The sequence below is a fragment of the Dermochelys coriacea genome, chromosome 8 (genome assembly GCF_009764565.3).
Source record: "Dermochelys coriacea isolate rDerCor1 chromosome 8, rDerCor1.pri.v4, whole genome shotgun sequence".
Taxonomy (NCBI): domain Eukaryota; kingdom Metazoa; phylum Chordata; order Testudines; family Dermochelyidae; genus Dermochelys; species Dermochelys coriacea.
Genome location: NC_050075.1, coordinates 11,500,553 through 11,525,096, shown reverse-complemented (window position 1 = coordinate 11,525,096; position 24,544 = coordinate 11,500,553).

Sequence of the window (24,544 nt, the reverse complement as noted above, 5' to 3'; positions counted from 1 at the left end):
TTCTGTAGTGGCAGAAGTCAGGATCACACTTTAAAACTGGCATCTGTGAGAGAAGAACTAGACATAAACCTTTTCAGAAACAGTAGTTTACATTGGTTTCAGAGTAGCAGCCGTGTTAGTCTGTATTCGCAAAAAGAAAAGGAGTACTTGTGGCACCTTAGAGACTAACAAATTTATTAGAGCATAAGCTTTCGTGAGCTACAGCTCACTTCATCAGATGCATTTGGTGGACATTGCAAGAGTTCTTGGAGTCAGGGCTTGAGTCTCATCAGACGTGCATTGTACACTGTTGTGGGGTGTTTCCCATTCATATACAAAGGCATTAATGCGTTCCTCAAGATAGATCTCTCTAGGTCAGTATTCTTTATTCAGCTTTGGAAGCTGCTATTGTTTTTTAATATATAACATTTTATTGAATCCAAATGTCACCTCAGCTGTATTCCTACCTTGGAGCTTAAATCATTCTGATTCTGTAATTGTAGTTTTATGCTAATGCTCCTATTCTGAGTTACAGAGTAGCAGCCATATTAGTCTGTATTCGCAAAAAGAAAAGGAGTACTTGTGGCACCTTAGAGACTAACAAATTTATTTGAGCATAAGCTTTCGTGATTGATCAATCTCCCCTCTGTATTTTCCACCAAATGTATCCGATGAAGTGAGCTGTAGCTCACGAAAGCTTATGCTCAAATAAATTTGTTTGTCTCTAAGGTGCCACAAGTACTCCTTTTCTTCATTCTGAGTTAGTTAAGTTAGCTTTCCCTCCATGTGCAAATGACCTTCACTTGCAATATTTTTATCTTTCCGTTGCAAAGTATGTAGGAGTCCAAAAGGCAGCACAGTCAGCCAATGTCTAAAGTATCTATTAGGCATATTTTATAGAAAAAGAAAAAAAATGTTAGAAAGATGGGACTTATAAATTAATATAGACCCTGGGCCAAAATGAATTCATTCATTTGGTTGGCATATACGCATTTAAAAGGCTAGTTACCATAGTAACTCCTACATTGCATGGTCCATATGTTGTTTCTGGGAGAGAGATCTTTTTTCATGAAAAATTGCACCCATGAACACAGATGACATTTGTAAATCTCTTAAAAAAGCAACGTTTTTCCTTTTCTTCCTAAATGTCATCAGCTGTGCAAGTGATTCCTTTGAAGTTAGATTTTCCCCTTAGTCAAATTATCAAACAAAGGAGATGAGTTAAATCAAAATCCTTCTTTTTTTTTTAATGCGTTCAGTAATTCTGATGAAAGCACATTTTGACTTTATGCTCCAGGATCCATTCATGCACCACACCTGCATCGCATGCCTGACACCTGTGTAAACATTTTGTAATATTTTCATTTCCCCCTTTCCCATCATATTTGAGAGCTTTCAAGTCAAGTGATGGCAGTGCATACAGGGACAAATCCTGGTCCAAGTGAAGCCTGGTTTTAGTGGGACTAAGATTTTGCCTGTAATACAATTCCCGTTAAAGATAACCTCCAACCATGGCTTGGCTAAGCCTTAATGGGAGAAAAGGATCCAGGCCACAAAATCTGGATCCAGATCCAAATCCAAACCTCCCCCAACCTCAGCAGTGTTTGGATCTAGGGTTTAGTATGGGACTGTCTCTAGATGACAGTGTTCTGAAATCAATCCATATGACTAAGCTCAAGTTTCCTGTTACTGGAAAAACATGTCACATACCTGCAGGGGACAGAATACCTTCATCTGTATGGATGCCAATTCTGATAGGATATTACTAGAACTGGTTTGTTGAAACATCTGGGTTTGATGAAGTTTTGGTCACTTTTTTCTGGGGTGGAGGGGTCTCTGGTCATGTATAATGGAAGGGGAGGGAAGGGAGCAGGTGCGAGAGAAAAAGAAAGCAACTCTCTCACTTTATAGGCTGGTCCTTAGGGCACTAGCCTGAGACATGTAAGCCACAGGTTCAAGTCCCTGCTCTACTTAATTCAGAGTGATCTGGGATGAAAACCTCTGTTCTGAATAGAGAACAAGAGAAAAATTTCAAAACCTCAGAAGTTTCTATGAGATAGAATTGTCCTCCTCTGAACAGCTATATGTATTATCATTATACAGAAATTAATGAAATCAATCCATATATTTATACAGTATGGGCCAGAGTCTCCGATGTGTCTGAGCTGCTTTCAGCAGTGAGGGAGGGACACAGGTAGCCTTCTGAGCATTTCCACCCCCATTGGTGGTTGATTCAGCAACTTTAGAGCAGCCTCCAGGCAACCTTAATTCTGGTGTTTCCTGAATTTTTTGTGCTTGGCTTTGAACCTTAGCACAACTCTTTTAACATCGTCATTATCTTTGGAGGGGACAGAGAGACAGGACATTTGAAAAACAAAGGAATTCTATCAAATGCAACTGAAATGAGTTGATTCCCTGCCTGAACTACCATCAGAGTTTAAAACAGGGCTTTCAAATACACAGCACAAACCTCTATTGCTTGAGTTAAAGGGTTAAAAGAGTAACTCCATTAGCTGACAATACTCCTGGGCTGTTATCATTCAGTATGCTCAAGCATACAACACATGCTTTGTTAGCAGATAATTACAGATATTTGCTGTACAGCAGTAGAATGCTGGGAAGACATATATACATACATATTATAGATCAGTTTCATTCCAGTTGACTTCGGTGGAGTTATACCATGGATTAATTTGATTCTGCATATCTAATATTCACCAAAAATGCAGAATAAACTTCATTTCTAGACTTATTTTTCCAGTGTTTCTCCTTTGACTGCACTCCTGTTGCAACTGCTCATGCATTTGACAGAGGCTGTGGATGCTGGCTTCTCAGAAAACTTTCTTTTCTCCTTCTACAGCTATGCTTCTGTTTTAGATTGGAAAGGTTTGACACCCTACCAATAAAAAGAAAAGTTTATAGTTTTAATCCTGCAAACTTCCTAAATGCAGTTTCCATTATTAACACAATCATGAGAACTAGTTTGCTTATATTGCTTCACCTGGGGCACATAAACTTAAAGGGCAGAAAATACCCCGTTGCAATAAAAGAGTTTTATGTAATTGCTACCTCTTGCTGTAAGGGACAGCTAGTGTTTGAAAGTTTGAAGCTCATTTACGTCATTGAAGTAAAATGTAAGCCTGGGCTTGAAATTACTGTAATTTATATTTTTTGAAGCTCAGAACAAAAATATGACTATCCAAAGGGCAAATACCTTCCAAATCACACAGTAATACTTGTGATTTAATATGAACAAAATTAAAGGCTAAAGTTCTCTGCCGTGATTCCATTTATGCAACTGACAAGCTGCTGCTATTATTTTGTTATGTAATTTGTAAGTTTGTTGTTTTGAAATTTCTTTATGTGGTTTCTTTCCTCCAGTCCTTATTAGGTGGCTGTGACTGTGCTTTCAGTGAGTTACCTGTGCCCCTTACTGATGAGAAGTGCTAACACAATTGCATTACTATCAGGTAGGTAGATGAAAATCTCAATTTTTTTCATTGTTATAAGTTGGCACAAGGATGAGAATAGCCTGAAACTACCCAGGTTCTTATCTGGAATATATGCATGGCATTATATACATAGACATTTTTCGGAACTCCATTTACACACTTCCAGCTTTGGGTCCCAGAGCCAAACATTTCCTGGTTTTGTATTTATGACACTGAAAACTGACTGATCAGTCTTTATGACATGGGCTAGTGCTGGAAATATTTACCTTCTCCCTTGAACTAGAAAGAGCCTTCTATGATCCATATTTATATTTGGTATTTCAAAACCAACCCCCTTCCCCTTCACCCCCAAAATCCCCCCACAAACAAACAAACAAACAAAAACAAAACTCTAAATGCTTGTAAATCTGAAACTACCCCTGATTTGCTCACCTCTATCTGGCACATGCCCTTTTAAAATCATGCCCTTTAAAGTGATTGTGTAGCCAACACAACTTTATCTGCAAACAGAACATGATTTTGTCAAATGTTTTCATTTATTTATTGAAACTTATTCAGTGCATTTTCTTTTTTTATTTCATTTACTTACTTTCAAAAACTCTATGGTGATCTGTGTTGCTGAGTTCTGTTTAGTATCATAAGTCACATGGCATTTTTTCTATAGCCTTACTAGGAGGGTGTAACCATTATGATCAGATTTCTAGTGCAAAAGTCCATAGAAAATTAATTTAAAAATGGCTTTCCATGGGTATTTGTGTGTGGGAGCTTAAAGTTCTGTTTCTTGGATCATTCCACCACATGAAAGCAAACACAAAGGCAGGGCAAAAACAGAGGAAACAATTAAGATGTGGCTGAATATTCATGGTGCATTTTTGTGCTTTATTTGCCCTATCTCCGGCTGTAACCATGTACCTTCAAAAAGAGTCTATCATATAAACTGAGATGGCATAAAAAATAGCAATGCTGACTCTGCTACAGTGACACGGATATAAATCAGGAGTGTCTCCATTTAAATGAATGAAATGGTGGTGATGTAAAAACAGTGTAAGAGCCGGCCTGGGAGATGGTTGACCAGAACCTAAGATGCCTTCCCAGTCCAAATGCAGTAGTCTGTAGAGCTCTGTGCCTTAGTGAAGTGCAGTGCCTTTCCAAACTCTTTATCAGAGAGGTGGAGCATGCCTACTGCATGATCACTGATGGTGATATGATGTGCTTGCTTCTTGTCCAACCTGCTCTGTTGGGTAAAGACCTCAGCTGTCCCTTTGGAGTGGCTTGCTGTCATAGGGCACTCAGAAGATGGAGATGGTAGTATAAGATACCATAAGCTAGTAAAGCTGTCTTTTTACCTGATTTTCAAAAAGGGTGAACATCCAGCAGCTCCCATTGGTATAAATGCAAGTTACTGTGTGCTCAACATTTTTGAAAATCCGGGCATTTAGGTAGGAATCAAAATATAGACTAAAATAATAATTTTAGGCACTCACTTTTGAAAATCTTAGCCTGTGATTCTTTAAAATGCAGCAGATCTAATTGTAGGTCAATTATCCAATTAAACCAGGAAAATGTTTTCAGAGGCATAATTTTCAAAGCTTTAAGCTAATGCAAAACAAGGACGTTGGTGCATGACCTAGACATGTTATTTATTGATGCTAAAAATCTATAATAAATATTAAACAGCCCAGATTGTGTCAGATGGGCAGAGATCCATGATCAAGGTGGGGTATCAGTTTGTGATGGTGATGCCCCAGTGGAAGATCCTAGAAGTACCATCACTCCTGAATCTCCTGGGTACGCAAGAGAAATCTGTATGCTTTAAGGAAGGATGGAGGAAGTGGATGACTTAGTGAAAATTGTCTGGACTGGGCTTCAAGGGACCTCAGTTTAATTCCTAGGTTAGCCTCAGACTTCCTTTGTGAACTGGGGCAAGTCACTTAATCTACCCTGTACTTCAGTTCCCCACCTTTCAAATTGAGATTTCCCCATAATGAGAACAAAAGCCATTATTGACAGAAAAACACTAAGATGTTATTGGGGACGAGGGCCACATAAGCAGATAGAGGGAAGAAGGGTGAAAATAGCTGTTGATGCTCTCCTACCTTTCCTACCCTATAGCTGTGTTTCTCAACCTTCTTTGTTTGATGACCCCTTCTTCAAAGTAAAAAAAAACAAAAAAAACCTCTCTTACATTAAGAATAAAAATGTATCAGTGCTAATGTGAGGTCTATAGCATGTGTGTGTGCGTGTGTGTGTGTGGAGGCTGATAGAGAATACTTGCCCGTAAAGGGTAAGGATGCGTGGGGAGTGGGTGAGTGAGGTTTTCTTTGCCTCAGATTGTATTAAGATTTTCAACCCCTCATGACACGCATCCCCAGTTGTCTTTTGTGACCCTGCTGAGGGTCATGACCCACAGGCTGAGAAACACTGCCCTATAGATAGGTACGATATACACATGCACAATCACTCCATGAGCATGCTTGCAAACTGAAGTGATGATGATGGGCCTCCTTTTGAGCCTGCTAGCCATGAGCATGTCCCTTTCAAAGTGTGGTGATCCTCCTTATTATTGAAACTATTTGAGCCAGTTCAGATCTATTTATTCTTATCTTAGCAGCTTTCCACCATTTATCTTTTTTAGTCCCTCATCACACCGCACAGGTGTACAAATTACATAATCCCCCTTCTTCCATGAAAGAGAAAATGATCTCCCAGTAGACAAGTATGCTGATCATTTTGTTTTATGCAGAAAGCATACATCAGGTCAGGCCCTGCTTCCTTCGAGTCCTAATTTTACTGCTCACAGAATGATAAAATACCTTCTTAGGGGCTATTTGCTTAGGTCTATTCAAGGTTTTCATAATATTTCTTAAAGGTAACCTGTTTCGCGTGCACATACTGTTAGTCTCTCTTCTGCCAGCCAGTGTGAAACCAGAATTAGACTTTTGATTTAAACAGGGCTTATGACACCAACTGCCAATGTGTTTTTTCACATTTCATGTTCGTTCTGTTTCTAGTGTCCATGTTAATCTCATTGTGATGCTAATGCTCCATTAGGTCAGGGGTTCTCAAACGGGGGGTTGGGACCCCTCAGGGGGTTGTGAGGTTATTACATGGGGGTTCACGAGTTGTCAGTCTCCACCCCAAACCCTGCTTTGCCTCCAGCATTTATAATGGTGTTAAATATATAAAAAAGGTGTTTTTAATTTATAAGGGGGGGTCGCACTCAGAGGTTTCCTATGTGGAAGGGGTCACCAGTACAAAAGTTTGAGAACTACTGCACTGGGTCTTGTTCTTGTTTGATACAATATATCATGCTCCAACCTGCAAAAAATAACAAACCCAAGCTGGCTGGAGGACAACAATTCCATTTCATGACAGTTTTTGAGGTTTCAAATTTTGTTTTCATTCCACATTACAATGAAAACAAATCCTTTTGAACCTTTTTGCAAAATGGAGCTGTTCTCTGTAGTTGTCTGTCTGTCTCTGTTCCTGCATCTCTCTCTCACTCTCTCTCTCTCTCAGCAGAAGTGACCAGTGAGACCTGGACTTCAGAAACCCTCCCAATGAAAACTCTGTGGACAAATACATCTCCATGAAACATTTTGGCTTCAACAAAACTGCATATTTGGACAAAATTACATTTCACTGAAAATGTTCTGACCAGCTCTAGAAATAACTTAGAAACAGGAAAGATACAGAATGTGCAATGGATAAAAGAACAAAAATCATAATAAGAATACATTATTGCTGTTGGTTTGGTTGCTCTGAAATGAAAATAATTCCGGGGCGATCCCCAATGCCTTTTTATGGCCTGTATCTTGAAATGCCCTGTGCTTCACAAGTCAGCCCACCAGGCATTCATTTACCTGATAAAGGCTTTTTTACAACACACCCTTGATGTCAGGATTTAGGTTCCGCATAGTCATATGCAGTGGCAAATTAGCGACTGGGCCCAGAAAAATGGGCGCCCCCAACCACACTCTCCAGCAAGAGCACTGGTGTGTGTGTGTGTGTGCGTGTGTGTGTGGCGGGGGACTGCAGGCAGAAGGGGTGGGGACCCCATTTTCTTTGCCCCAGGGCCCCACAAAAGCATAATCTGCCTCTGGTCATGTGATAACCTTGCTCACAGTTCTAAATCCAGAAGATTGACAGAGCTGTACTAAAGGTCTCCCTCACGTTCAATGCCTGGAGAAGAGCTCTGTGTGGCTTGAAAGCTTGTCTCTCTCACCAACAAAAGTTGGACCAATAAAAAATATTACCTCACCCACTTGTCTCTCTCATATCCTGGGACCGATATAGCTAAAATGACACTGCATACATACAATGCCTGTGACATTTCTGAAGCATGGAGGACTTTTGGGTGATGCTTTTCTCTCAGGGTGTTTTCTGACTTGTATTTTAAAACTGCTGACTTAGATTCCTCAAAAGGCAGAGAAAAGACACGGAGCCAGAATGTGCCCCGAGGAGCTCCATGTGGGGGTCTCTCTCCTCTCCCATTTACATCCACAGTCTCTTGATCCCTGCAGAGGGTGCTCAGCAGGTCTGGGATCTGCGTGGGGGAAGATAGTGGGACTTGGCCGGGAATGGGATGGAGGCAGCTCTAAACTGGGTGAGGAAAAGGCTGCAGAACGCACACATTACCCCCCCCCCCCCCACACACACACACACTCTGATCCCTGGAAAGGCCTGGGGCCAACAATTGCATATCGATTCCTATAGCAAGAAATAACCCACCCAGAACAATCACCAAAGAAATGCCCTGTCATGGCACACACCAGTCCTTGCCATTCTCCCTGCTCCCTAGGACCTGGGGATATAGGGCTTTGCAGATTTGGGCTAGTTTGGACCAAATTGTGTGGGAATGGTGGGGTGAGGCTCAAAGTCAAGAGTCACTCACTGACAGTGCCCTGCTAACAGCTCTGAGCATGTCCCACCTTGAGCACCTCCCAGGATGGCAACTATGGTGCCAGTATCTAGGGGAGAGAGGTAGTCTCTCAGGGAGGCAGATCCTAAGCCATTCAGGGCTCGGTCAGTCAAACAAGGAAAAGAATACAGAATGTGGTGGTGGTGGTGGGGGGTGGTTGTGATTGTGGCGGCACTTTTTCTTCAGGGAAGAAGGAGCCAGACAGCAGTTGCTGACAAAGCTTAAAGAAGACAGAGCAGCTGACAAATGCTGCTAGCTCTGTTTCTTTGTGAGCTAAATGTAGCCTCCTGCCTCCCCTTTCTCTGTCCTTATTTGAAAACCAGCCTGTTTGGAGCCCAAGAAGATGAAAGGTTAGAATCCGGCACAGGATCAATCCTGACCCCTGGATGGTCATTAGCCATAGACACAAACTCCACTAATAGAGAGGGGAGAAAGGGGATTAGAAATGTTGCTGCCTTACAGTATCCTATGGCCATTCCCTTGCCTAATTCTTGCTCTTGGTTTTTAAGAGGAAAGATGATCCTCTGCCAGTCTCCGTTGCCAGTGGTTTTCAAAGCCCGTGCTCTGGCCCTCTCCAGCCCCACCCTGTTGCTGGCATGAACACTGCTTTGATCACTAAGGTTGGAATCCGGCACAGGATCAATCCTGACCCCCGGATGGTCATTAGCCACTGGCACAAACTCCACTAATAGAGAGGGGACAAAGGGGATTAGATTCAGCTCACCGAGAATACAGACTCTCTGCTCCCACTCCTGCTGCAGTGAACCGTGGGTCAGTCTCACAAAGCAGACACCTGCCTGCCCCTCCTGATAAAAGCAAATACAACTGGCCTACTAAAAAGCCACATTTTGGCCCGTTTTGCTTTACCCAACAAGCTCAGCCCTTCATCCTCCCACACTGAGTGCCATGTAGCTGTCTGCATGAGGCTAGTTTAGGCCAGTCCAAGGCGTGTTTGAGAGTTGGCCCCCAGAGTCTCCTGCAAGCCTCATGCAGGGTGGGAAGCAACAATTATCTGCTCAAGCTGATGGAAAATTTTCTCATGAAAGGTTTTTGTGGTAAAATTTTTTCCTTTTTTTCAACAGCAAATGTTTTTTTGGGGAAAAATGGTCAATCCTATCAATATTTTCCTCTTTTTGCAATTTTTTCTGCACCGTTTTTAAACCAATAGGTTTACCTTGGTTTGTATCAAAATTATTGTTGGTATTACTTTTTGTTTTTGTTCTTTTCTTACCATTTAAACAAAACCAAACAAAAAAAAAAGGATTTTGGTAAATGAAAACATTTTGGATGAAAATCAGCTGATGTCTCTCTTTTACCCATGCTAGTGCCCAGTTGTACCCAGCCCCCACTGCCTCAGAGCACATTCCCTGTCCACACTGGCTCTCAGTCCCAATCTCCCTTCCTGGGCTCCGCATTCAATCTCCATGTCCCTTCCATCCCTCCGCCAGTTTCTTGTCCGTCTCTTTGCCCAGCCAGTCCCAGTTCTGCCCCTGCACCCTAGCACCTCATGAAATCTGTCTCCCTCCCCCCTCCTCCTCCCTCCCACCTCATTGGTTTTCAACCCCAGTCTCCTTGCCCAGACAGTCAGTTTCTCTCCACCCCAGTTTCTCATCTGATATCAGTTTCCCCCAGCCTGTTGGCCTACCCTTGCCCCAGGCTCAGTCTCCTGACCAGCCAGTTTCAGTCTCTCCTGCCCCAGCTCCTAATCCAGTTTTCCTCTCCCCTCCACTTACTTCCAGTCCTTGTTCCTTGTCCCAGTCTACTCCCAATTCCCCCTCCCAGGCCCTGTTCTTTTCTTCTCTGTATTTCAATCCACCAGCTTCCTCCTACAGACAGCCTGGGCCCAACAATGGTTTCGCTGAGAACACATAAAGGACAGGCTCCCTGTCCTCAGATCAGACGCCCAGACCCGGACTTGGCCCAGTCCGCACCCCAGAGCTGCAATTGCAGAGAAAGTCCTGCTGAAGCGTGCTCAGTGCAGATGGAATCTGTGGGGAATTTAGCTGCTAAAAATCTAACAAGTCTCTACTGAGCATATGTGAACTTATAACTTGGCCAAATGTGGGCTCATTTCCACAGGTACAGCAAAAATCACATGCTTAACACAACTCCCTGTCCAGTGTTAAGTCCCCACTCCAAAACATGGAAGTGCTAGATCTTTTTTTTTTTTTTTTTTTAAAGATAACCAGAATTTTGTAACCTGGACCATACAATGTAGTTTGCCCTAGTCTTGTTCTTGGAAATGGCTGAATCGTTTTGGCTGAAATTTTCCAAAATAATTTAGTGTGAAGCAGACACTCAGCATGGAACATTTCAACTAAAATGATTAAAGTTTGGCAAAGTTATAAACAACTTAAAACAGGATCTTATAATGGGAAATGTCAGGAAACCTTAATAATAAGTATTGCTATCAATCCTGCCTATAGTAGTATGAATGACTGCCTATATTATAATGGCAGAAGTCACCAGATGACATGGTTACCCAAAGTCTTACAAGTTCTTTTTATTAGTATGCAAGCAGTTAAAGGCAGTATTGTTTGCTTTTTACGATACCATTCCTCTTTGAGGGAAGCTTTGAGAGAGACCGTTTTCTCTCTTCCTTCATCTCACTAATTAGATTCAATGCTCAGGGCAGAATTACTTCCTGGGTGTTGGGTATTGGTGTTTGGACTGCAGTCCTTGAAAGCAGGGATTGTCTGTGTGCTTTTTGTGACCACTGCTGCTCATGAACATCTGTTTATAGTGTAAATAAACAAATGACACTAACAGCACGTCTACACTTAAAACACTGCATCGGTGCAGCTGCACTGCTGTAGCACTTTAATGAAGATGCTCTAGCCGATGGAAGAGAGCTCTTCCATCTGTTTAGTTAATCCACCTCCCCAAGAGATGGTAGCTAGGTCAGGGGGAGAAGCTCTCCTGCCGACATAGTGCTGTCTATACGGGGTTACATTGTTATAACTACCTCGCTCAGCAGTGTGGATTTTTCACACCCTTGAGAGACGTAGTTATACCAATATAGATCTGTAGTGTAGACCAGACCTAAGAAAATACCCAGACTCTGGAAAACTGATCTATAACACCCTGAAATCTGCTAGACCAGGGGTGGCCAACCTGAGCCTGAGAAGGAGCCAAAATTTACCAATATACATTGCCAAAGAGCCTCAGTAATACATCATCAGCACCCCATCAGCTCCGCCCCCCTCCCGCCCTGCTCCCAGTTCCACCCACCCACCAGCAGCCCTGACAATCAGTGCCTCCCCTTCCCTCCCTGCACCTCCCAATCAGCTGTTTCGTGGCACGCAGGAGGCCCGGGGGGGGGGGGCGGAGGGGAGGAACGAGGGCACGGCAAGCTTGGGGAGAGGGCGGGAAGGGGTGAAGTGGGAGCAGGGCCTGTGGCAGAACCAGGGGTTGAGTAGTGAGCGCTCCCCAGCACACTGGAAAGTTGGTGCCTGTAGCTCCAGCCCCGGAGTCGGTGCCTATACAAGGAGCCGCATATTAAAGTCTGAAGAGCTGCATGGGGCTCCAGAGCCACTGGTTGGCCACCCCTGGGCTAGACCCTAGCTGAGGGGCTACAATACTATTGCAAGCCAAAGAGCCATTTGAATAATTTAAGTTCTACTGAACTGCAACCCCTCACTTCCACTGCTAATGTTTCTCTGTAGTTCATCCAGTTGGCTCCTTGAGGTGGTGATTTAAATGGCCATGTTGTCCATGAGCCTTCCCCAGTAAATTCTCAGCCATGCAATTGTTATATGGTAAACTGAAGATCATCAAGCTAAAGGGGTTTGAAAGGCACAATATGTGCTGGTGCTGGGGACCCCTTCTTTGCAGTCCTTCTGCTGGCAGCGCAGATGAATAGTAAGAAAAGGAGGATGCTTGCGGGGAATTAATGTATGAGTCAGAAATGTAACAAAATGTGCCCATCTCACAGCGGTGAGGTGAGGCAGAATGTTAGTAGCACTCATTGAGATTCTCAGATGGAAGGTGCTGAGGACCTGCAAAGGGTTTGGATTGTCATTTTGGTTTGGATGCAAGAGAGCAATAAGTCTAAATAACATTAGAGATGAAGAGGGAGATTTTGGCTCCTCCTCCCCCAGCTCCTTTGGGTGCATTGCCCGGGTGAGCTTCTGCCATTGTGTCTCGGTGAACCAGAGCAGCCGAAAAAGTGGCAGTACTACCAAGAAGAAAGGGGATGGCCTGGAAAAGTGCTGAGCCAGCACATAGTCTTAGCAGCCCTCTTCCAGCTGCAAACTAAAACGATAGCTCCTAGCAGAAAACCCAGAAGGGGCAGCTGCAGTAACATTAGTTCATAGGGCTCAGGAGGCTAGGCTGGCATTGGGAAGTACAATACACATTTCTCTGCACCAGCTTCAGTGAGTCTGGCCCCTTATATTCATGCTCCAGACAATTCTTATGTCACCCCTCTGCATCACCCCAAGATAGGGGGTGTTTAGGGGAAGAAGGATGTGACATTCTGGCTGTGCTCAGCTGGTAGACGGTTCCTTCAGAGCCATTACCAGCTGATAAATTTAGAGCAGCCCCTAGATTATTCTAAGCTTTTTCTGGCTCTATCCAAATTCTCAGGGAACCACAACTGGCACCCAGACAGCCCCCTCCTTTCTCAGATATACTGAGCAGAAACATGGTGCAACCAAGAATATTTACCAACTTCTTTGCCCAGTAAGGGTCTCTGTGCATGAAAACCCCTACAGACTTTTTAATTAATCAGTGCTAAAATCAATCATTAGAACACTGAGCTTATCATTGCATTTGAATCTGCAAGGTCTCTCTTAAATCCACTGTATTGTCCTCTTACAACTTGTGTATGCTACAGCTGAATGTATATTTGATGAATTAAAGAACCAACATAACATGACATGCCCCAGAATGTTTAGTCAAGTGTCCCCAAATTTGTTTTACATGTTTACCCCTGCATTTGTGTTAAGCATTAATGTTCTTTGATGTTGCTTTGTGCCTTTCAGCAGTATTTTATGGAAACTCCAGTTTCTGTGCATAAGAAACCTGATGATAATGAGACGCATGAAGCTTTTCAAACAAAAAAAGCACTTCAGATAGATTCTGCATTGTGTTCTTCATCAACACTAGTTGTGTGCATTTACATCAACACAGCCATCAGTGAGTTCAGTGCACAATGCTCCACATGGGTCTGACTGCTGGCAATCAACGTGTTTCAGAAGCACCCAAAGGAGGCCCCCAGCTTTTAAAGATTTAAGGATGATTTCAGAAGCTTGGACAAAGTGTGATGAAAGGTCAATAGAAAAATGATGTAGATTCGCAAGGTGAAATTCTGAACTGCACGAGGAGCCAATCACAGAATTCATTTCCATTTGTTTCTTCAGGAGGATGGAGTTTGCCCTTCCCCGCCCTTGAAGAATAAGCCACACGGCTGATTCCAAATGTTGTGAGTCCTCTATTTCTAGATGCAATTGTCCATCTGCTGTGCTGGGTCTGGGGCTCAGACTATTGTCTCAAAGGCTGCGGCCAACCAGGAAAACACAGTGCACTGGCTACTAGCACCCATACTTGGGTTTGCAAGTGTGAGTATTCTGCTTGGGTCCCTGTGCAGGACCACAAGAATGGGAGAAGAGGCTAGCTGTGTGTTTCCTCCAGATATATGCACACAGGGGAAGCCAGGATTTTGCACTCATTACATTTGGGGAGGGGTGCAGAATCTCACAGGTCCTCAGTTAAGCATTTCACTTCATGGAAACATCTGCTTAGGCTCCTTGTCAAAGATACTCATGAGCAGATCTGAGTTGCTAAATCCAAAATTAAGTAAAAAATATATATAATCCACCCTCTTCCTCAGCCCCTTGCCACCACCAGATTTGATGCTTTTCAAATTGTGTATGTTAATGAAAATTTATGGGGCTAAAACAAGCTCTAATCAGGCCAGTTGACCTTTGTGCTCCCCTAATTCCTTGGGGCAGCTGGGGTTTGGTCCCCAGGATAGCTTATAGCAGCCTCAGGGCTGATCCAGTTTCTGCTGAGTTGTAAAGGCCCATTACACTGGTCAGGGATTGCGGGATGACAATACTCTCAGCTAAACTGTCTTCCACCTCTGACACATTCCCTTGGGCAGCTTTAAAGACCTTGGCATGGCCAACATGGTGCTTTTTAGAGGCTTTTTGTTTGCACTTCCAAAGAGTATTATGGTTCCAAGTGTACTTTTACAGCCCTATCTCTCGAGTGGAAGTTCTGTTGGTTATTTCTTACAAAGCTAATAAAATGATTGGGTAATTACAACTTGCACTCCCATTCGTGGAGCTGTAGGACTGATTCTCCATTGGGAAAAACACCACCATTACAATGTGGTAGCATTTGACACCCACTCAGGACCACACAGTTAAAACATTTAACTATTTGCCCGCAATGTTATTGGAATGGCCTGTAGTTTCTTGCCATCTGCTTGTAAGAGAGGTTGATTTTACTATAACATGTGATTACACTTGATCTGGACACAGCTGCAAAATGAGGATCAACACATGCATGGAATTAAGTAGCAGACCACAGCTTTTATCAAACTTTAACCCACAGGAGGGGCGCTACTCAAACATCACCCATATTCTCCAATGCCAGGCATTTCATTGGTTCCAGTGTGGGGGTTACACAGCCCTTTACCATAGACCTCTTAACTTGGGGTAGTCTCTCCTCAGCCTATCCCCCATGACTCAACTCTCTCTGAGTCCTAGCACCCTCCCACCCATGAGGAGGATGGGGGGTGCGGCAGGGTGGGGACCTCAGCCTGCAAGGGCCACAAGGTCTGATCTCGGCCCATGAAGGGCAGAAGCTCTCACCCTATCACATGAGCCCAAGTAGGCGACACGTAGGAGGGACACAAAGGGAGGCACCAGCTAAATGGGGGCACGTGACCCCCCATGTGACCCACCCAAGTGACTTTGCCCCGCCCCCAGCTCGGGACCTCTGCTCTTCCTGTCCCCTCCCCATCCCACATTATCATGCCTCGTCCCTTCTGGCTCTGGCCCTACCCCTTCTTCCCCCCGGTCCAGACCAGCCAGGGCACTTCACCCTGGGGAGGGGCACTTCACCCTCTGGGCCCCTCCCACCAGTCACCTCAAGGCTGCAAGTTGCAACGAATAAACACCTTCACTCTAGTACCTCAGTTGGGTAGCGTGTTCCTACTTAACACCCTGTGACTTGAAGGTGCTGTGAGGAAAGCAAAAATCTCCTTGGTCCTCTGCCATCACTCCTTTCCCCTTCCTGTCCAATGGGTGCCAAAGACTCCCAGAGGGAGGAGCCACCTATTGTCCCTTGGTGAATGTCTCCCTCCCTTGCTAATGGGAATGTGCCCCTTTCACCGCTGGCCCCGTCAAGTTCCCCCACCCTTTGATGCAAGTGGGTGGCATCTGTAACAGAGGACTAGTCTTCATCTTTCATGTAAAATAATCTTTTATTGGTTGTACCCAAAATGAAATGAAAGTCCCTGTGGTTTGATGTTCTCCATCATGCCATTTGCCAGGGATGCTGGAGAATAACTCAGGAAGGCACAGATATCTGCCATTAAAAAAGAAGTTTATACTGACCTGATGTTAACATTGCAAAATCAGTACAATGGCTTGTATGTTACCAGCCTACACAGGGAGTTAGGAAATAACTAGATGAAAGCTCTAAATGGCCCTTAAAAAGACATTTTCAGGCATTGTGTATTATACAAACATTGGGTGGGTCTTCCACTGAGGACAGGATTCACTTTTAAGACCTTCATACAGTCAACTGCTGCTGATCCATAGCAAATACAAATGAAAACTGGTTACAAATTGTTGTATCTCTCATTTGCCTGGAGAGGTATTTGAAATTCTAATAGTTTAATACACTTATTGACAATTTGTCAGCCTTACTGTTATGCATTTGGGCCTCAACCTGCAAAGCCTCACTCATCCCTCAGACCCCAATTAGATTTCCCACAGGAGTAGTACTCACATGAGTAAGGTTTGAGGATGGGGTCCCTGTGTTAAATCATGTCAATAACACCAAGAGGAGCTTCAATATGTATGTTTGGAACATTCTTTCTATAGGGCAGAACAGCTAGGGCATGCACTGACCTTGAGTTACACGTGCATCTCCATACTTATTGCCCTAAATGGAAGTAGAATTTCTATTCAGGAAGTTATTTATTTCCCTTCATTTTTGGTTTGTGTATGTGAGGAGCTTCTCAACCTTCCTTCCTCTGAGCAATTGGTATCTCACAAGCAATTAAGAATCATTACCTCCTATTAAAATGTGTCTGGGACCAATACCAATAACAAAGCAAAACTGTGGCATGACCTATGCTTAAAAATGTGTATGTGGCAAGTACAACATACCAGAACATCCAGATTTTTCAGTAAGATAATAAAAGTTGTCCTGGTTTAAATAATGGGACTTAGTCATGGAGATCTGTAGTACCTGGTTAGAGGAAGATTATTATACCCATCCATCCTTTCTTGAGAATGAAGAAACACTGAATGATAATGACAGCTAATAATAACACTTTACACTCATTGCCTCCCACTAGGTGCTCATCACCTCAGTATCTCCTGCGGGTATGACTACACGAGAAACACTACAACGGCACACAATAGACCAGCCCTGAGATTCTCCATGTGCTTGTAGTGAATCAACGTTACAATAGCAGTGTCTTTTCCATGATCTACCTTTTAAAATATGTAGATGTATTTTCATTAGCTTAAGCGGATTAGGTCACCGATTAATGACAAACGTACATATGGAGCAGTCCTCCTTCATTTCTTTCTCCAGGTCAAAGTCCACTTTAAAGGCCCTGCTCCCACTGAACAGAATAGCAAAACTTAATTTCATTGGAAGCAGGACCAGATGCTAAACACTAGAATCCCAAAGGGACTTAGGTGTTGTAACACTCAGTGTTGCAATATGTAGTATTTAGGTGCCTAGTCACCCAGTGCAATCCACAAACCCTGAGTTAGTCCTCGAGGCTCCTTATACCGTGCATGGGGAGAGACCGGTGCCTAAGAACTGGATCCAGAAAAGCCAGCACGCTGAGGTGGGAGCTGCCTAAGTTAGCCAAGGGGAGATGCCAAGGAAGGGGTAGGCCCTAAACCCACCTCTTAAAGGGAGTTAGGTGCCTAAGTCTGGGATGAAGGGACGCTCCTATCTCTCCTTGGGATACAATCAGGACCCCTCTCCTAGAGTCGGGCATAGAAGCCGTTTCTTGCTCAGAGCATGCAGGCAAGATAGGCAGGGCAACGCTTAATTTGAGGCTCCTGTTGGGGTGTTGGCATGATAGAGGTGCCAAGCTGCTTGGCAGGTCAGGACTGAGGCATCTGTGGCCATGTGCACATGCTTATGCTGAAAATGCAGGTGTTGAGGGAGTTTTTAGGTGCCTGCAGAGTCAGGCGGCAGCTGAGCTGGGGTTTTGTGAATGCCTGTGGCACCTAAATGTTGGACTCAGGAGCATAAAGTGGCAGTAAGCTCCTATGGTATGTGTACACTGCACTTAGAAACTCCAGTTCAAGGTGACTTGGGCTGGTGGGGCTTGACATGCAGGGCTGTTTAACTGCAGTAGAGATGTTCAGGCTTGGGCTGCAGCCCGAGATCTGGGTCCCTCCCACCTCATAGGGCCTAGATCCTGGGCTCCAACCTGAGCCCAAACCCAAACACCCCCTTAGCCCGAGCCCTGGAAGCCTGAGTCAGCTGGCACAGGGCCAACTGTGGGTTTTGAATTGCAAGGTAGACATACTCTAAGTGAGCAGAGACAAACAATGGCTGGTATTTTGTCTGTCCAGATAGGTAGTGTAGGTTGGTCACTTATTCCACGCTCATCACGTAGTGTCTTAATGATACTCTGCACCTCACATGAAGTGCTGTAAATTAACTTGCTGACAGCATCCTCTATCATATAGTAATAATTAGGTCTTTATTAGTGATTTCACCTCTTGAACCTCAAGCAAATTTCAATAGATTTTATAACCCACTTGCAATAATCAGGCTGATGCCTTCAGATCAGACACAAAGTGCACTGGCAAGTAGGACCTAAAGCAATCCAGATAGATTGGCTTTTAAAACATGCAGACAGAACATTCAGAGTGAAGTAGGGATGAGTGAACCTCATGTAATCAGAATTTTGGGGGAATCCCTTCTGGGTTCACAAATTAAGCTTGCAAACTCCACTGCCTCCCTCCTGCAAATTGAATTATGGCTTTTCAATGCTAATTTACTTTTAAAACAAATATAGTAGTTTCTTCTAGCTAAAGGCAAGCCCAGGCCAGTGTGCAGGTATAGAAAAAACACCCATATCCCCAAAGCTAGCACAAAAGGGTCCACAGTGCATGGTGCAGTGTATATGTATTTAGGGTTAGACTGTGCCTTGCCCTTATGTGGCTATGCAGGGATGTAGGAGGAGTCAGGATTGCCTCTTCCCCCTTGTTAGGCCTGCAAAAGGAAATAATGCAATGCCAACCTTTGTGCTAGGGGAAGCTCATGGAATATACCTCAGATGTTTCCCCATGGAAGCAACTGGGCGGAGAGTTTAATTAGACTCACAGCCCCTAAGGTATAAAGAGTCTCTTTAGATTTCAATACCTTCCTACTCTTCGTTCAGCTATTTCTTATTTTCCTGTACAATTCCCTGTCACATTTCTATTTTAAAACATTATCTGCCGGAAACCTCAAACCACGCCTTGCAATCCACATAAGTCAATTTCAATGGAGAAAACTTTGGTAAATTGTTTGGGCATTTTTCCATACCGATGATATTTATTAGAGTTCACAAACCACTTCTACAAAAGGAGTGCACCTTCCAGAGACACAGAACACAAGTAAGAGCTGAAAATACTTACTGAATTGCAGTGATAACAGCTGAACGAGGTTTTTTCTTTTCCTTTTATGATTTTTCTAGTTTGCTTGCCACTTCTATTAGCTCTGTCATTTTGTGAAATTAAACTAAGACATATGCATAAGCAGCCTTGACAGCAAAATCTTCATGACAAAGAATTTCAATGAAGCAGTTTTTTTCCAGCCCTGAACACTTCATTAGCAGTCTAAACATCTTATTGATTCAGCTGAGAAATCCCATTATAATAAAATACATTCTACTTCAAGGCTGCATCCAGTATGATAAACAGGAGGAATAATATCACATTCTACTCAAAATCATGTTTGTATATTAATGCTCTGGAATTTCAGTAAAGAGATCAAATATTATTTGAGAGCTTCTAATGTGTTCTGTTTCTCTGTTACTCAGGCATTTCTGAGTATTTCTTTTTAACTTATTCTTCAAGGAACTGTTCCATCAAATTACATCTGACAATTAAATATTTAAATATGAACAAGTTGATATTTTAATATGAAAAATAAACTGTGACTTAGGAAGGGAAATAGATTATTTGTTAATCAGAAATCATAGGGAATCCTAGTCACTTTCTATAATCTCAATGATTTACATGGAATAATCTATTTTTTAAAAAAGAAAAGGAGTACTTGTGGTACCTTAGAGACTAACAAATTTATTTGAGCATAAGCTTTCGTGAGCTACAGCTCACTTCATCGGATGCATTTGAGCTGTAGCTCACGAAAGCTTATGCTTTAATAAATTTGTTAGTCTCTAAGGTGCCACAAGTACTCCTTTTCTTTTTGCAAATACAGACTAACATGGCTGCTACTCTGAAACCTATTTTTTTTTTTTAAAGAATCACAATATATGGCTTTGAAAAATCTCCTTATAAGGCACAACTGAGTTCTTTTTTGTTAAGTTCCCACACTTCCTTCCTTGTTTTTATATTTCTTGGTTTATGAACCAGAGAGAATGTTATCTGATGTACAGTAATGAAATGTTTTCACAGTGATTCTTATAAATCAAAGTTTCCAAAAAGTTAGTTTTCTGATATTTCTTCTGCACTTTATCCTTTCTTTTAAAGGGGTTGCTATGACTCACTTGATAACACCCTCTTCCCTTCATAGCCAAGAGTCTGTGGATTTGTTCCTCAGATATAAGGAGTTTCGCTCATTCCCTGTTTTAGGGGTTACTGCCCTCCTAAGAAATGACATCCTTAGAAGAAATCTTACGTTGAGGTTCCTTTTGTTCTTCACTAATTGCTGCCACATTTGGAAGTTAAAGATCCCATGGCAGCTCTTGGAAGGACTCATAAATAACCCTGGCATCCTAGCCAACTTCCCACTTCCAATATAATGGAATCCAATGTCCTCCAGGCTGGTTGTGAGCTGCTGTTCAGATCACAGGGCTGCTTTGCTTGCCTGCAAACTCAAGACCTGCCTGAGTTGAGCTTGGCATAGAGCCTTGGAGGAAAGCCAGAGGCTAGACACTCTCCTACTCACCAGGACTGTGGGAGGCTGATTGGGTCCCCTGTGTAAGTCAAAACAGCCTCAGGACTACTTGAAATTACATGGGACCTCAGGGGGCTGTTACACCACCAGAGATCCCACAGCAGTGCTCTGGGCACAGTCTAACATGCCTGGTTTTAACATTGAAACACAATGTTCTTTCCCTTGCAGGACCTCCTCATAGACGAGATCCCCTGCATGGCTGAGGAACTTTGAGAGGCATTTGCCTATCTGAATGGGTCCTGGGCACCCACTGGCTCACTGCAGCTCTGCACTGCACCTTGCTATGAGCTGTGGCTAAATGGCCCTCTGTGAGGAAAGGACTCACTGTGGATCAAAATGGCTTGTCCCATCTTCTTATTGCTTTGCTGAAAGGTTTCAAAGAAAAATAACCCACCACAGCATCTGGATAACTCAGTATGCTCCTTCCATTAGCAGGATCAAGTGTATTGTACTCGCCTTTTATTGCTGGCAACTGGTCAGAGAGGAAAGCCCCCTGCGATGAGGGCTGTATTCTCTGAATTGACTGTGGATCTTCAGGATCTGCTACAGCTACAGGCCGCCCAAACGGCTCTTTGCTAAGGTGAATGCCATGAGTTCAAATTCAGGGTTCTGAATTCCTCTGTGGTTATGTGTGGGTGTAACAGAGCCGGACTCACCCGGCGACGCCTCCTGCTGGTTGTCCTTGGGAATTAGCTCATCAGCCTCTGGAGCACCCTCTGCCATCTGGTGATCTGCATTACCACTGGGCCCGGTCCCTTCCAGGATCCCGTGCCTCCTCCCACTGGGTGTGATTGAGCCATGGCCCAGCTGCGGCCAAATGTGGCCCAGCTTTTCTTGCTCTCAGCCCTGGCTCTCTCCCAGGGCTGGCTTTTAAACCCCACAGGGCAGGAATGGGTAACCACCCCGCTACACACACACCCCCACCAAGATCCCCCTGCTTGGGGGAAGGCTTGTGTCTTCGGGTCCCCAGAGCCGCCCCTCCAGGGTTGCCTGCCCTGCCTCTGAGGCCTCCCAGGCATGGGCCATCTCCCGGGGCTGGGCCTCTGCCTGTCTGCGTGCTAGCTCCGTGGCTTCTAGCCAGGCCCGCAGGTCTGGGTCCCCCAGACCCTCTACCCTTAGGGTCTGGGTTCCCACAGCCACCTTCTCTGCCCCACCTGGGTCCTGGCCTCCTGTGGGGCCCACACGGTCTGGGTCTCCTGGTGGACAACCAACCCAGTGATGGTCTGGGTCCCGACTCCTTGCGGGGTTCCGCCAGCCCTGGGTGCCGCCACCACTTTTAGCCCACCCGGGCTCACAGGCATCTCCCTCTGTGTTTGCCCATTGCCCAGGGGGCAGTCCTTTTTTAGGTGGCTCCTCTCCCGGCAACCAAAGCCGGCTCCCTGCCTCCTTGCTGCCCGGGTCATCTCGTGATCCACATGGAGTCCCATTCCCTTACCGGGGCTGTCCTGGACCCTCCACGTCAGACCTGGGCACGTCCACCTCCTGTGGCCCTTCTGCCCACAGGTCCAGCAAGCGGGCAGCTGCCTGGGCTTCCCCACTCGGCGAACTGTCCTCGGGGGTTTGCCCCTGTCTCTCCCCTGGGTGAGGCGCCCTGCCCCCGTCCCAGTAAGGACAGTCCTGCTTTAAAAGGCCCTGCCTCCAGCAGGTATAACACTTCCGGCGTTTCGCCCTAGGCCTCCTGGCTCACGGCAGTTCTTCCCGAACTCCCGCCGAACTAATCGCACTAGGGCCCACTGCTCCCTTGCTAGCTGGGCCAGCTATTGATGGAGGGCCCCCTACGCCTCCTGGATGCCCTGCAGGACATCAGTCCCCTCCCTCTGGGGCACTGACCCCAGGGCCCAGCCTGGGATGACACCCGGAGTCTCAGCAAAGCAGACCCTGGTGTAATTGGGATCCATCATCCCCTGCTTCTCTACAAAAAAGAAAAGGAGGACTTGTGGCACCTTAGAGACTAACAAATTTATTTGAGCATAAGCTGTAGCTCACAAAAGCTTATGCTCAAATAAGCTTGTTAGTCTCTAAGGTGCCACAAGTCCTCCTTTTCTTTTTTTGCGAATACAAACTAACATGGCTGCTACTCTGAAACCTGCTTCTCCACATTCTCTGTTCCTGGGCCACAGTCCTACTGTCCTTGCCCTGGCCCCTAGTATCAGAGGTGGACCAAATGTGCCAGTGTTTTCCACTACTTGTAATAGAGCTGGACTCGCCCAGCAGCACCTCCTGCTGGTTGTCCTTGGGAATTAGCTCATCAGCCTCTGGAGCACCCTTTGCCATCTCGTGATCCACCTTACCACTGGGCCCGGTCCCTCCCAGGATCCAGTGCCTCCTCCCACTGGGGTGCTGCCCCCTAGCAGTAAACCCCAACAATTCCTGAGGGTCACTCCTCCCCACGGGACCCCCACCCACTACCCCCACTCGCCTCAGTCTTGGCTACTGCCAGTCATCGCTTAGCCCTGCTCCCTGGGCAGACTGCAATATATCAGCCACTCATCACAGGCAAGGCAGTTTGAACCTGCTGCATCTGTCTACTCGTGGGCTGCCCCCTTGCAACCCTAGTACCTAATAGGCCCTACTCTAGGCCTCGCAGCCTGGGGGTTTCCAGGCCAGAGCTCCTCTGCTCCATTCTAGGTACTCCCTCAGATCCCTGCAGCCAGGTCCTTCTCTCTCAAAATGCAGAGAGAAACTGGCTAAGCTTCAGCCTAGCAGCCCCTTTATAGGCCCAGCTGCGGCCTGATTGGGGCGTGGCCCAGCTGCGGCCATTTCCCCAGTTAGTCTAGCTTTTCTTGCTCTCAGCCCTGGCTCTCTCCCAGGGCTGGCTTTTAAGCCCCACAGGGCAGGAGAGGGTAACCACCCTGCTATAGTGGGGAAGTAGCTATCATTCAGCCCCATCTCTTGGAGTCTGTGTTCATCTTCACCTTTTTTCTGTCTCAGAAGCTCAGCAATTGATTTGCAAAAATTTGCAATTACCCTATTATTTCTCTATACAGTCCTCAGCCACACCCACCACCAGTCATGTTGTCTGTCCAGTTTTTCTGGGCCTATTTCTTAAGCCTGGTCTACACTACGGGGTTAGGTCGAATTTAGCTGTGTTAGGTCGATTTTTAAAATGAATGCGTCCACACAACCAACCCCGTTCCGTCGACTTAAAGGGCTCTTAAAATTGACTTCTGTACTCCTCCCCCGCGAGGGGAGTAGTGCTAAAATTGACCTTGCTGGGCTGAATTTGGGGTAGTGTGGACGCAAACCAACGGTATTGGTCTCCGGGAGCTATCCCAGAGTGCTCCATTGTGACCACTCTGGATAGCACTTTGAATTCTGATGCACTAGCCAGGTACACAGAAAAAGCCCTGGAAACTTTTGAATTTCATTTCCTCTTTGGTCAGCATGGCGAACTCAGCAGCACAGGTGACCATGCAGTCCCCTCAGAATCGCAAACGAGCTCCAGCATGGACCGAAAGGGAGACACTGGATCCGATTGCTGTATGGGGAGAAGCATCTGTGCAGGCAGAACTCCGATCAAAAAGGAAAAATGCAAATATATTTGCCAAAATCTCACAGGGCGTGAAAGTTAAGGAGCTGAGGCAAGCCTACCAAAAGACAAAGGAGGCAAACAGTTGCTCTGGGTCAGAGCCCCATACATGGAGCTTCTTTGATCAGCTGCATGCCATTCTAGGAGGGACCCTACCACTACCCCACCACTGTCCATGAACACCTGCAAGGGGGGAGTCCCACGCAACCGGGAGGAGGATTTTATGGATGAGGAAGAAGAGGAGGAGGAGCAATATGTGCAGCAGGCAAGCAGTGAATCCGTTCTCCCTGGCACCCAGGACTTTTTCATCACTCTGAAGCC